Source organism: Medicago truncatula, chromosome 2 (assembly GCF_003473485.1).
Source record: "Medicago truncatula cultivar Jemalong A17 chromosome 2, MtrunA17r5.0-ANR, whole genome shotgun sequence".
NCBI lineage: Eukaryota > Viridiplantae > Streptophyta > Magnoliopsida > Fabales > Fabaceae > Medicago > Medicago truncatula.
Window position 1 is genome coordinate 28,734,006 of NC_053043.1, and position 15,256 is coordinate 28,749,261.

Genomic DNA, 15,256 nt, shown 5'->3' on the forward strand with positions numbered 1-15,256 from the left:
GAGATAATTAACTAATTATCCTCCAAAATTCATCAACATATTAATTCAAAACTTTGCAGCGGATTAAATTCATCAACATAAATAAGTCTTGGCACGCAGACCTCATCAAACATCTCATAATTATTCAGTTAAACAACTTAATCATAAATCAAATACGTAAGGAATAGAAAATAGCCACAAAATATCCCATCCAGTTACGTATCAGAGCACCTAAAAGACTCAATGAGGGATGACCACTCACGACAGTAAATCAACATCAACTACTCTCGATCACTTGCAAGTTACTCATACAAAGAGCAACATTTCCAAGAAGAATGGGTGAGATTTCACAAAACAATAATATTAAACATATAATTCAACAATTATATTTAAGAACATGAAAGAATCACAACTTAACATCTTGACAACTTAACAACTTTGACTCGACAAATGCGACTCCAACTCGACTATGCAACTTAGAGCTCTTATATGCATGTGGTACCAATACAGGGCATCAAGCCCTCAACGTAATAAGTATTAATATACTTCCAGGGCATCAAGCCCTCAACTTAGTTGAGCTAAAGCTCCAGGGCATCAAGCCGCCAACGTAGTGAGCAAAGGCTCCAGGGCATCAAGCCCCCAACAATGAATGCTAATGCATGGACTCAAACAACTCAACAACTTAGAACAACAACCTCTTATATAAATCCAATAATTTGGAACATCATCATCTTTCAACTTAGACTGACTCATGCAGCATAGTTAAATAACAGACATCAATATAGGCAGTATGCAAAACAACATGATATAACAATATCAATTGCAAATCATCGACATCTCAAACATTCAAATATAATTCAAGTAATGCATATACAATTATATCACATTATAAACAACATCAATTTATCTTATAACGGCTTCACAGATCATCATTAATATCATAAACAATCTTCATTACGACCCCAGGGTTCAACTATCAACAACTCGTGCGACAAAGATCGCAATATCCTAAACAAGCATTCTGTAACTGGGTAACTCGCGAGGCGAGAGCCTCTACTCGCTATGGCGAGTTAAGGTGTAACTCCCAAAAATCTATTCTTAAACTATTCCGGTTCAATCTCAATCTACAATCTTTCCTAATCATTAATACATATGTTGAGACACTCAAAAATATCTAAAGATCAACTCAAGGGTCAAAACTACGAAATTATGTTGACTCTCTGGTCACACTTGCTAGGCGAGTGAATCTTCTCGCTATGGCGAGCTGCAAGGTGCAACTCGCGAGGCGGGTAAAAGTTGCTCGCAAGGCGAACAATGAAGTTCATCACTCGCTATGGCGAGGATCATCACTCGGGAGGCGAGCGATGATTGTTGGCTCGGGTAGAAGTGCAGTTTTCACGAAAATTCACCTATTCACATGGTTTTAAGCCTAACATTGATTCCTGTAATCATCTTATGACTTATCTAAGGTCTGTAAACAGTTTCTACATAAAACTAACAACTCATCCATTAATTCTCAATTTCTCTCTTAAACCCTAATTTTCCAACTTCTCTAATTCAATCCTACACTTGTTAATTATAACTCTCAGAATCATACAAATTAATAGAATTGAATGCTAGTCTCACCCTTACCTTAGAATCAAAAATCGCAGCTCTCTTGGTGCTTCTCTCTTCTCTTGGCTTTTTCTCCCTTTTCTCCAAAAACTGATTGTACGTACTGTTTTTCTAAACTAGGTCTCTCCTAGTTATATCTCCTCTATCTACTTTATCTTATACCTCTTTCTCCCCAAAAACTCTAAAATCTCAAAACAACCCCTTAACTCAATATTTATCTTATTTTCAAATCTTATTTTATTAAACAATAAAATAAGTCATAACTCCTCATAAAATCACATAATATCACACCAATCATATAAATCATCAAAAATCACACAAATCATATAAATATATTCTAAACTCGTCTTAATAAATTATAGACTCAATTAAATAATTAGATAATTCAAAGAGGGCGTTACAACTCTCCCCAACATATAAGATTTTCGTCCTCGAAAATTTACCTCATGCAAACAACTCTGGATATGATTCCAACATCTTGCTCTCTAGCTCCCACGTTAAGCTTTCACCAGTCGCTCCTTCCCAAACGACTTTCACAAGAGGTAATGATGAGTCATTTAATATCTATTTTTATATGTTATTTAGTTTAGTTTTAAATAGATTTTATTTTATTTTATATTAGTATTATTTCCTTTTTGAGTAAGTTTAATACAAATTGCACTTTATTATATTTCAGGAACGAATATTGGATGGATTGAGTCTTGGAGCAAAAGAAAGGGACTTGGAGCTGATTTAGTACGAAAATATGAAGATTCAGAGACAAAAATATGTCTCCCCAAAGTCAGAAGCTTGGCACGGCCCGTGCTAGCATTGGCACGGCCCGTGCTAGCATTGGCACGGCCGTGCCACCCTCCAGAGTCACTTTTGCTGCTTTTGCTTAGATTTTAAGCTACTCTATTTTAGCCCGCAGTTTCTTGTGGAACATTCCAGTAATGTAATTGCTTAGATTTTAAGTCGAATGTATGCTATAAATAGAGTAGCTATCCATCACAAATATTCATCTTTTCTTGGAATTCAATAAGTGACAATTGCTTTTCTAATAAAAGTTCTTTTCTTTTCTTTTACTTTCTTGTCATTTACTTTTATGCTTTCTCTCTTCTTCCCCATGTCTACAATGAACATAAGTGAGTAGACTTCTCCTTGTCTTGGGATTGTTGGATAAGTCTAAATGACATAATCCTAATCAAGCCAAGCTCTAAGCCTTAATCTTATGTAACCCTAATTTCTTATCTAAATTCATCGCTTTAACATGGATCAACCATTATCAAACTGTGGAAACGAAAGTGGAGGGTTTGATAATTGTTTATCCATCATGTCAAATATCAATTCATAAAACGAAAGTGGAGCTTTGATATTCGAACAAGTGAATTTAGACAAGGATTGCAAAGGCAGCGAAATAGTCTTTGCAATCTTTGAGACATATAGTTTCGATCTTCAAGGGAACTAATAATGATCAAGTCAGCGAAATAGGCTTGGTTGTTAGAGGAACCAAAATCTAATAGTAATCAAGTCAGCGAAATAGGCTTGGTTGCTAGAGGAACAAAAGAGAAACTGTCTTGAGAAATTAGGTCTAACATAAAGTTATAAGCTTATAGTTTGGTTTGTGAAGGACTTATCATTTAGATGAACCAACGATCCCAAGTGTAACACCCCGTTTTCCCAACTTAAAAATTTCATTTAATTAATCAGAGTATTCAACATGTAAACGGAATGCTACACTTCATAAAATCATAAATAAGATAATTAACTAATTTATCCTTCAACATATTAATTCAAACTTTGCAGCGGATTAAATTCATTAACATAAAAAGTCTTGGCACAAAGGCCTCATCAATACATCTCATAAAAATCCAATTAACAACTTAATCATGTAAATATATAAACAATACGTAAGGAATAGAGAAGCATGCAACAAAGTTCCCATCCCGTTACGTATCAGAGCACCTAAACGACTCAGTGAGGGATAGCCACTCACAACAACAAAAACACAGCAACCTACTATTGATCACCTGCAAGTTACTCATACGGCGAAGAGCAACATTTTCAAGCAGACGGGGTGAGATTTCACAAACAATAATATTAAGCATATAATTCAACAATTAAATTTAACAACATAAACATTATTAATTAATAATAACAATTCTTCATATAGTATTTCATTAATAGTCCAATCCACTTCTAATCATCATTAACTCATAACAAATATAAACACCAACATAATCATCATCTTATAATAACATAAGCAACAACATATTCATCATCTTATAATAATATAAACACAACATAATCATTAATATTCCATGGTTTGTCATCAACAACAACTTCAACGATTCGACGACGACAACGTCAACCTGGCAACACAGCTACATGAGAGTACACCACCTCTTATAAACGACAACTAAGAGTACACCACCTCTAAAAGAATAACAACGTAAGAGTACACCACCTCTTATAAACCACAACGTAAGAGTACACCACCTCTTATAGGACAACAACATAAGAGTACACCACCTCTTATAGAACAACAACGTAAGAGTACACCACCTCTCACAAAACCCCTGAACATAAACAGTCACCAACAACACCTTCAACTCTGACTTCAACAACTTAGACAACATTAACAACTTAAGTTTCCAATACTTTGGAAAGACAACTTACAATTTTACAAATTAGACCAACACATGCAGCTTAATTAATATCAAACAGCAACATAGGCAGCACATAAAACAGCTCATGATATAACAATATCAAATGACAATCAACATCAACTTCAACAATCATACATTCATATAATTCATATAAATTATTTACACGTCAAGAAAAATTATGAAAAACATATAGTAAAAATAGAACTAGAATTCTTTCACAAAATAATAGTATGATATCGTGAGCCAATTAACAAGGGCAGGATAAAGATGCCAATTAGTATGTAAACATTTTGAAGCAAGACTAATTGAATTTAGAAGCTGTCTTAAAATTCAATTTATTATAATAATAGTAATAGTAATCCTAAACTAGTGAACATATGTACTCATAATATTGCATCAGACTATTTTGAATCAAGTTCAACAATAATTGAATTGAGGCTCATCGAAATGCAAGATCATTGGCAATTTAAAGAAACAATTTTCATTCAAAGCTATACCTAATCAAAAGAGTGTGTATGTTCCAAACCTTTTGGATGGCATCTCGTTTTGGATCATTAGCTTCTTAAGTAGTATATTTCTTTCAAAAGGTAATAGAATCATGCTACTGTTAGTTAAAATTAATCTTCTGTCAAACTAGATACCACAAAACACATATTCAAATAGAGATAAGAAAAGCATTGGTTTCGGAGACTTCTGAACCATATTCAAAATTAGATACCTCAAATTAATTTATCAAAATAAGGATTTTTATAATATTTCTATTCAGCATCTCTCCCGAATTGTAAATTCACTCGAAAGAAAATATAACAAAGTCAATTTAACTATACAATCAAACACGTTCTACATCAATCCAACAGGTTTCTATCATCTTATCAACAATTTACAACTTCTAACCCTAATTCCCAAATTCTCAAAAACTATAACCTACAACATTTAAATCTAATTATCAAAATCATAGGCTTAAGAAGATTGAATGTTAGTCCCGCCCTTACCTTAGATTAATCGATTGGCAGCCTCTTCTATTTGGTTCTCTCTCCTTTCTCCAAAGCAACTTGTTTCATGTGAAAACTGTTCTGACCTATTTTCTCCTATTTATTTCCTCAACCCTCTTTATCTTATTTCCACTTATTTCACTAAACTCTCTAAATTCTCAAAACAGCCCCTCATCTCAATATTATTTTATTTTCAAATCTTATTCTATTAAATAATAAAATAAGCCTATCAATAAAATATCAACACATCACCTAATCGTATAAAATCACATAAATCATATAAATATATTCTAAACTCTTTAAAAATAATCAAATAAAACAAATAATTCAAAGAGGGCGTTACACCAAGGCTCCTTTTATATTATTATCTTTCAATTGTTTGAAAAACCCCAACTTACAACTTGCTTCTCCTCTAATCATCATCAAAGGTTAATTGAATTAAACTACTCCCTGTCGGAACGATACTCTTTTCATACTACTTCGGTAAGACCGTGCACTTGCGGTTTTATCTCATCAAGTTTTTGGCGCCGCTGCCGGGGAGTAAACTAATTTAATTTACTCTTTCTTTGTGATTAGAACTCCTTCTTCTCCCTCTTTTCTTCTACTTCTTTCTTTCTTTGTGTTACCATTAAGTTCTTGGGTTCTTGATTTCTTATGCGAAGAAGTAAAAGTCTCGGAGAATTTATTCCTGAGATTGAAAGATATTTGCATAAGAAAAAGAGAGAGGCACAAAATAATATTGCTATGGTTGAACGCACTCTCAAAGAGTATGCTACTCCTTCAACGGAAGAGCCACAAGCTATTATCATGTACCCGACGGTTGAGGGTAACAATTTCGAGATCAAGCCTGCACTACTCAATTTGGTGCAGCAAAATCAGTTCTCTGGATCACCCACTGAGGATCCAAATCTCCATATTTCTTCCTTCCTTAGACTCAGTGGCAATATAAAAGAGAACCAAGAAGCCGTGAGACTTCATCTCTTTCCCTTTTCCTTAAGGGATAGAGCTGGCGCTTGGTTCCATTCCCTAGAAGTCGGTTCCAAAACCATACTGCAGTCCAGGAAGTTGGCACGGCCCGTGCTAAGGATGGCACGGCCGTGCCCGACCATCAGGTAAGATTAACCACATCTTTTGGCCTTCTTCTTCCTTCACTCACAACCACAAAGATCTCTCCACCTTCAAACTTCTCTCTAAAACCTCCATAACCACAAAACCTTAAACCTCCGTATCTACCTCAAAACCTCACCAATTCACACAATTTCTCCACCCAATCAATCACAAACACCATTTCACTCATAACCCCCCATTCCGAAACAACTTTCATCTATCCAAACCAACATCACCCAAATTCGTAACCCTCATTAACCTAACCCAAAAACCAGAAATTCTTCACCAACCTCCACAACCCAACTCCTAAAACTCACTTCAACCTTCACCACATCACTAAACCAACCTTTTCCACCAAAACAACCCCAAAACTAAACCATCACCAACACCACACCAAATCAAAAGCAAGGTCAAGGCAATGGCTTCAAAGAGAAGTGGAAAAGAAGTTGCAAGCTCATCAGGGGGCCCTCCTCCAAAGAAGAAAGCACAAGCCAAGAATCATGGCATAATCTTCAGGGACAATAAGCAAAGAGATAGGTACAAAATTCTAATATCTAAACCTTTACATCCTTGCAGGTACCCTGATAATTATGACTTGAATAAGCTAGGCCTTAAAGACAATGTGTTTAATCTGCTAGGAAGGTTAGGATGGGTTGATATGTTGAGAACTATGAAAGGGTATGAGAATTTCACCTATGAATTTTTAAGTTCTATTGTTTTTACGAAAGATAGGTTGAATTTTGATAACCCTAACCATAGAGTTTCTTTCCGGCTTATGAATATTGATTATGAGATGTCTCTTCAACACTTTTGTGATGAGATGGGCTTCGCAAATGCGGGGTTCATCCATAACTCTTGGAATCAAAATCTAAAGCCGGTTGACTATCAACCCGCCGCCTTTTGGGAACGAATTACCGGTCTTGACTAGTTTAACACACGTGCCAACAAAGCTAGCAACATTCACAACCTTGTACTTGGGTACCTTCAAAGGGTTATGACTTGCACTATTTGGGGAAGGAGTGAATTAGGGAACACTAGGAGCGATGAACTCTTCATGTTATGGGCTATGCTGCACAACCACCCCGTTAACACTTGCTTTTAATTGCTTGACTACCTTTCCCATATAGGAAATAGGTCCGATGGTAAGGGAGAAATAGTAGTTGGTGGTATCATCACATACATAGATGGTCAACTAGGACTGAGTGAGGACCAAGGGATAAATAGGATTGAGGGAAACAATAGGCTAAACATAGACACCCTTATCTATATGAACTTCATAAAACCTCGACTCCCCTTTGTTTATACATTCAAACTCAACGTGCCCATTTTGATCTTACTGCCTAACCGATCTCGGACTAACACCGAGGTGGAAGAAATTTTTTTGTATGTTAATGATGATCCACAGGTGCATGTAGAACACAATAATGAAGAAGAGGAAGGTGCACAATTGCACCATGATGAGGAGCACCATGACCATGATGACGGAGAAACAAATGAAAATGCAAGATGGGCATGGATGCATACCGAGGTCGAGAGGATAAGCACCGAGCAACAAAGGTAAGGTGTTGAATTGACGGGACTAAGGAATGATGTCCTAAGGGGCAACCGCATATCCGAAGAAAATAACCAAATGCTTCGGAACATGATGCACCACTTTCACCTCCAAGGTCCTCCCTATGAACCTCCATGAAAAAAATGTGAGCTTTCCTCTTCCTCTCTTCCCTTATTCCCCCTCCTCCTCCTCCTTCTTCTTCTTCTTCTTCTTCTTCTTCTTCTTCTCCTTCTTCTCTTTTATTTTTCTTATCTTGAATCATTGAGGACAATGCTTCTCCTAAGTGTGGGGGGGAGCCTAATAAAGTGTCTTTAGTCGTAGTGTTTCCAAACTCCCTTGAACTTTATTCTTTTTGTTTTGTTTTATTGTTAAAGGCATGATTAAGTAGCTTGTTTTTATTGAAAAATCATGACATAAATTTTTTTATTGTCTCCTCTTATTGGTCGTTTCTTGTACATGAAAGTAAACTCTTGTGTTTTAAGTTCTCCTGATATACCCACATCTTGTTTTAAAGTGAATAAAAAAATGCACAAGTTGCTTTCCTTGAGTAAATGTGTGAATAGGTATTTTAAGGAAATGCGTTCTAATTTTAGTGGTACGTTAACCTTTAAAAATTCTCAAAGTAAAAATAGTATAAGTTAGTATAAAGGAGTTTATAAAAAGCCAAGCTAAAATTTATTTCAAGGTTGCATTATAGAATCTAGATTGGGGAAGGGGGTAGGCCCTCCAACCTCCTACGTGAAGGTGTTGTTCCTTAAATAAAGTACCCAAAATGTAATTGACAAAAGATCAAAAGGTCACAAAAACTCCCATCTCTCTTATATTAAAGGAAGGAAGAATTTTTCTTGGTTGATTTAGTACTAGGATTAGAATATGCTCCTCATTATATATATCTTATACAGGAGCAAGAAAAGGGTTGGACTACACACACACTCACTTAAGACTTGATTGTTGGGTTGAAAAAGGATTACAAGAAATGCTTGAGTTTGTGATTAGTGTACTCTTTGAAATAAAAGCCTTTGAGGAGACATGTGCTTTAATTTAATTTTCATATGATAATGTTATTTTATGCTACCATATTTATACCTTTTGCTTGAGGACAAGCAAAGATTCAAGTGTGGGGGAGTTTGATGAGTCATTTAATATCTATTTTTATATGTTATTTAGTTTAGTTTTAAATAGATTTTATTTTATTTTATATTAGTATTATTTCCTTTTTGAGTTAGTTTACTAAAAATTGCACTTTATTATATTTCAGGAACGAATATTGGATGGATTGAGTCTTGGAGCAAAAAAAAGGGACTTGAAGCTGATTTAGTACGAAAATACGAAGATTCAGTGACAAAAATATGTCTCCCCAAAGTCAGAAGCTTGGCACGGCCCGTGCTAGTATTGGCACGGCCGTGCCACCCTCTAGAGTCACTTTTGCTGCTTTTGCTTAGATTTTAAGCTACTCTATTTTAGCCCGCAGTTTCTTGTGGAACATTCCAGTAATGTAATTGGTTAGATTTTAAGTCGAATGTATGCTATAAATAGACTAGCTATCCATCACAAATATTCATCTTTTCTTGGAATTCAATAAGTGACAATTGCTTTTCTAATAAAAGTTCTTTTCTTTTCTTTTACTTTCTTGTCATTTACTTTTATGCTTTCTCTCTTCTTCCCCATGTCTACGATGAACATAAGTGAGTAGACTTCTCCTTGTCTTGGGATTGTTGGATAAGTCTAAATGACATAATCCTAATCAAGCCAAGCTCTAAGCCTTAATCTTATGTAACCCTAATTTCTTATCTAAATTCACCGCTTTAACATGGATCAACCCTAATTGTTTATCCATCATCTCAAATATCAATTCATAAAACGAAAGTGGAGCTTTGATATTCGAACAAGTGAATTTAGACAAGGATTGCAAAGGCAGCGAAAAATTCTTTGCAATCTTTGAGACATATAGTTTCGATCTTCAAGGGAACTAATAATGATCAAGTCAGCGAAATAGGCTTGGTTGTTAGAGGAACCAAAATCTAATAGTAATTAAGTCAGCAAAATAGGCTTGGTTGCTAGAGGAACAAAAGAGAAACTGTCTTGAGAAATTAGGTCTAACATAAAGTTATAAGCTTATTCTTTGGTTTGTGAAGGACTTGTCATTTAGATGAACCAACGATCCCAAGGCTCCTTTTATATTATTATCTTTCAATCGTTTGAAAAACCCCAACTTACAACTTGCTTCTCGTCTAATCATCATCAAAGGTTAATTGAATTAAACTACTCCCTGTCGGAACGATACTCTTTTCATACTACTTCGGTAAGACCGTGCACTTGCGGTTTTATCTCATCAAGTAACTCTTTGCCTCTCAACGTCTTCACTTTTCGATCATCAATCTTCACCGGTAAGGTCTCAACCGTAGGTTATCTCTAACTTGCAAATCATCACTTTGGATCACATGAGATGGATCCGGAACATACTTTCGAAGTTGCGACACATGAAACACATCGTGCAAATTCGAAAGATGCGGTGGTAAACCCACTTGATACACCACCGTTCCAACTCTTTCCGATATATGATACGGACCAATAAATCTCAGAGTCAACTTCTTTGACTTCAATGCACGTCCAACACCAGTCACAGGAATGACTCTCAAAAATACATGATCTCCTTCTTGAAATTCGAGGTTTTTCCTACGCTTTTCATGGTAAATCTTTTGTCGACTCTGCGACGCTTTCATCTTTTCTTGAATCATCTTAACCTTCTCAGTAGTTTGTTGAACAATCTCGGGTCCTAAAACCACACTTTCACCTGACTCAAACCAACACAACGGAGTTCTGCATCTCCGACCAAACAAAGCCTCATAAGGTGCCATTCCAATACTAGAATGATAAATATTATTGTACGTGAACCCTATCAATGGAAGATGACTATCCCAAGTTCCTCCTTGCTCAAGTACACAAACTCTCAACAAATCGTCTAGCGACTGAATCGTTCTCTCCGACTGACCATCCGTCTGCGGATGATACGCCGAACTCAACCTCAACTTAGAGCCTAAAGCCTCTTGCAAACTCTTCCAAAATCTAGAAGTAAATCTTGGATCTCTATCTGAGACAATGCTCGAAGGAACACCATGCAACTTCACAATATCTCGAATATAAATCTCTGCCAACTGAGAAACAGGAAGACTAATACTAATCGGAAGGAAATGAGCCGACTTCGTCAATCTATCAACAATCACCCAAATCGCGTCATTCCCTTTAGGAGTATTCGGCAAACTCATCACAAAATCCATGGCACATCTAAAGACACCTTGATCATCGATTTTAAAATCATTGTCTTCAGTCTAATTACTAGCAACCAACAAGTCTACAAACTTAACATCAACTTTCTGTGCTTCTTTAATACTTTTCAGGAATAGACTATCAATCTTTAGCATTCCTAGCTTCACACTCTTAGATGACATCTCGCAAACTAAACTCAAGTCTCTAAACTGTTCCAACAATTCAAACTCTTTTACCATCATGGACGACATATGCAATGTCTTCCTACTAAAAGCATCTGCTACTACATTAGCTTTACCCGGATGATAGCTCAACTCAAAATCATAGTCCTTTAGCAATTCAAGCCACCTACACTGCCTCATATTCAATTCCTTCTGATCAAACAAATATTTCAAACTCTTGTGATCACTAAACACCTCAAATCTAGAACCATACAAGTAATGTCTCCATATCTTAAGTACAAAGACCACAGCGGCTAACTCTAAATCGTGCGTAGGGTAATTCTTTTCATGAATTCTCAACTGTCTCGAAGCATAAGCTACTAATTTTCCATCTTGCATAAGCACACCACCTAAACCCAACTTAGACGCATCACAATACACCACAAAAGGTTCATCGGACTTTGGTAAAATCAAAACCTGAGCTGTCGTCAACCACTTCTTCAATTCACTAAAATTGTTCTCACATTGAACATCCCACACAAAGGCTTTACCTTTACAAGTCAACTGTGTTAACGGAAGTGCTAACTTGGAAAATCCTTCTATAAATCTTCTGTAATAACCAGCCAATCCCAAAAAGCTTCTAATCTCTATAACCGACTTAGGATTCTCCCATTGCGATGCTGCATCAACTTTAGACGGATCTACTGCAATACCACTACCAGAAATAACATGTCCAAGAAAGCTCACTTCTTTCAACTAGAATTCACACTTAGACAATTTAGCATAAAGTTTCTTCTCTTTCAACACTTGCAAAACCAGCTTCAAATGCTCAGCATGTTCTTCCTCAGTCTTGGAGTAAATCAAAATGTCATCAATAAAAACAACCATGAAACGATCCAAAAATGCATGAAAGATGCGATTCATGTACTCCAGAAACACACCAGGGGCATTTGTAACACCGAAAGGCATAACTTTATATTCATAATGTCCATATCGCGTTCTGAAAGTTGTCTTCTGAATATCTTCATCTTTCACTTTAATCTGGTGATAACTCGATCTCAAGTCAATCTTGCTGAAAACACTTGCACCCACTAACTGATCCATCAAATCATCAATTCTCGGAAGTGGATACCTATTCTTTATCGTTACTTTGTTCAACTGTCGATTGTCAATACACAATCTCATGCTACCATTCTTCTTCTTTACCAACAACATAGGCGCTCCCCAAGGTGAAACACTTGGTCTTACAAACTTTTTCTCAAGCAAATCTTCTAATTGTTTCTTCAACTCAACTAACTCGGAAGCTGACATACGATAAGGTGTCATAGACACAGGCTTCGTTCTAGAAACAAGATCAATAGAAAAATCAACTTCTCTCTCTGGAGGCACATCAGGAATTTCATCAGGAAAAACATCTGGATAATCGCATACCACTTTTATCTTATCAATCACTGCTTGATTCTCAATAGACAAGGAAGCCATCAAAGAAAACATCAAGATTCCCTCACGTTCTAACTGCTTCAGCTGTTTAGTAGACAAAAACTCTGCGCCACTTTCCTCTTCAGCAGAAGAGAAATACACCAACTTACTAAAACAATTAATGTGAAAATGGTTGTACTCTAACCAGTTCATACCAAGGATTACATCCATACCACTCAAAGGTAAACAAACCAAATCAATCTCAAAATCACGATCAAACATAGACAAAGGACATCTTAAACACACAAAAGAAGTAGTCACCGAACCCTTAGTTGGAGTTTCGACAACTATCTCTCCATTCATATTAGACATAGCAAGACCCAACTTAGTAGCACAATCAATAGCAATAAAACAATGTGTAGCACCAATATCAATAATAGCAACTAAAGGTGTACTATCAAAATAACAAGTACCTCTGATCAAGAGATCCTCATTCTCAGTCTGAGTACCAGTCAATGCGAAAACTCTCCCAGTAGTCTGCGCCTTCTTAGGCTTCTTGCACTGCGAACCAATGTGACCTTCCTCATTGCAATTAAAGCATACTATATCATCATGTTTGCACTCAGCTAGTGCATGACCTTTCTTACCACAGCGAAAACATCTTTTCACGTCCCTAGGACAAGCATTACTCTTGTGGCCTTTCTCACCACAAGTATAGTAGACGATCTCCACCGGAGCATCTTTCTTCTTAGGCCACCTATCATCAACCATTCTCTGATTGCCCTTATCGGCAGGAGCACTGTAAGGCTTAGGACGATTCTACTGACCTTTGGCTTTCCGCTCATTCACTATCTTGTAATGAGCCTTGGTATCCTCCTAATATATGCTGCAACTGCTCACCTGCTCAGAAAGACATGGATCTTCTGGTAACCGATTGCTCTCTTAATCTCAGCACGCAAACCATTCTCGAATTTGATACACTTTGAACACTCAGCAGTCTCTACAGTGTAGTGCGGATAAAACTTTGCCAATTCCACAAATTTGGCAGCATACTCTGTCACTGACATGTTCCCTTGTTTCAGCTCAAGGAATTCTATCTCTTTCTTACCATCCCTATGTGTAATAGCATTTATACAACCTTTGGGGTTGATTTCAGTTTGACTAGGAAAGACTCCGGGGGTTTTAGAGGAAGTAGCTACTTGTTTGGCTACTTGAGAGATTTGAGTCTCAAGCATTTTAGTGTGAGTATCAACGGAGTCCACTTTAGAAGTAAGCTTGACAAGAGAGTCATTCAAAATCCAATTTGATTTTTAAGTTCTTGAAATTGCTTGGATTGATCCATAACATATTTTTCTAGTAAAATTTCCAAGCTGGATTTTTTAGGGACTCTTAGGTTGTTTGCATAACCAGGTGGTGTTGTTTGTTGTCCAAAGGGATTTTGAGGAGTTTAGTTATAAAAAAAATTCTTGGGACTTTCAGCAACACTGCCTGGTTGGCATTCAACGCCAATATGGCCAAGTATTCCACAAAATTCACAAGGTGGTGAAATAGGAGCAGGTGTGACGACACTTAAACTTAATTTATCAAATTTTTGAAAAAGTGTGTCCACCTTAGCAGTTAGATGATCAAGGGTAGAAACCTGGTGCATACCTGCCTCTTTTTTAAAGGGTGAAGGAGTATCAGCAGTGATGTCTCTCTCACTTGTACATTGATAGTGGTTTTAGGCCATGTCCTCGATCAAAGCATATGCTCCTGTGTAAGTTTTATTTATCAAAGCTCCACCTGCAGCTGCATCAACATACAATTTTATGGTATACAAAAGACCATTATAGAAAGTATGGATAATTATTCATTTCTCTAGACCATGATGGGGGCAAAGCCTAAGCATTTCTTTGAAATGCTCCCACACATCGTAAAGAGATTCCCCATCTCTTTGAGTGAATCGTATTATTTGATCCCTCAATTGAGCAATTTTAGAATGGGGAAAGAATTTAGCAAGGAATGCTTGCCTCATTTGTTCCCATGAAGTAATAGAACCATTTTGCAATGAATGAAACCATGCACTAACTCTATCCCTTAAAGAGAAAGGAAAGAGGTGCAGCCTTACGTCCTCTTGGTATGCTTTCAAAGTTCCACTGAGTCTTAGAAAAGTAGAAATATGAAGATTCGAATCCCCAATGGGTGATCGGGAAAATTGATTTTGCTGCACTAAGTAAATAAGTGCAGTCTTTATTTCAAAATTGTTACCCTCAACCGTTGGGTACAGAATAATAGCATGTGGCTCTTCCGTATAACGGGTTGCATACTCCTTAAGAATGCGTTCCTCAGCCATATCGTTATTATTTTTTGCTTCTCTTCTTCTCCTATGTAAGAAGTTTTCGATCTCGGGAACAAATTCACCAAGATTTTTGTTTCTTCGCATAAAAGAATAAGAACCCAAGAAGTTAACGGTAAAAATAAAGAAAGAAAAAAAAGGACGAAATGCTACACTTCTAAAAATCATAAATGGGATAAAAC

At 36.5% G+C, this 15,256-nt stretch overlaps 1 non-coding gene across 1 annotated transcript; it reads left to right on the forward strand.

Annotated features, from left to right (window-relative positions):
* Positions 1-14,598: 14,598 nt before the first annotated feature.
* On the forward strand, positions 14,599-14,705 carry LOC120578824 (small nucleolar RNA R71). The gene has a single exon (XR_005644633.1). It is a non-coding gene; the product is annotated as a small nucleolar RNA R71 (small nucleolar RNA).
* The last annotated feature ends 551 nt before the right edge of the window (positions 14,706-15,256 follow it).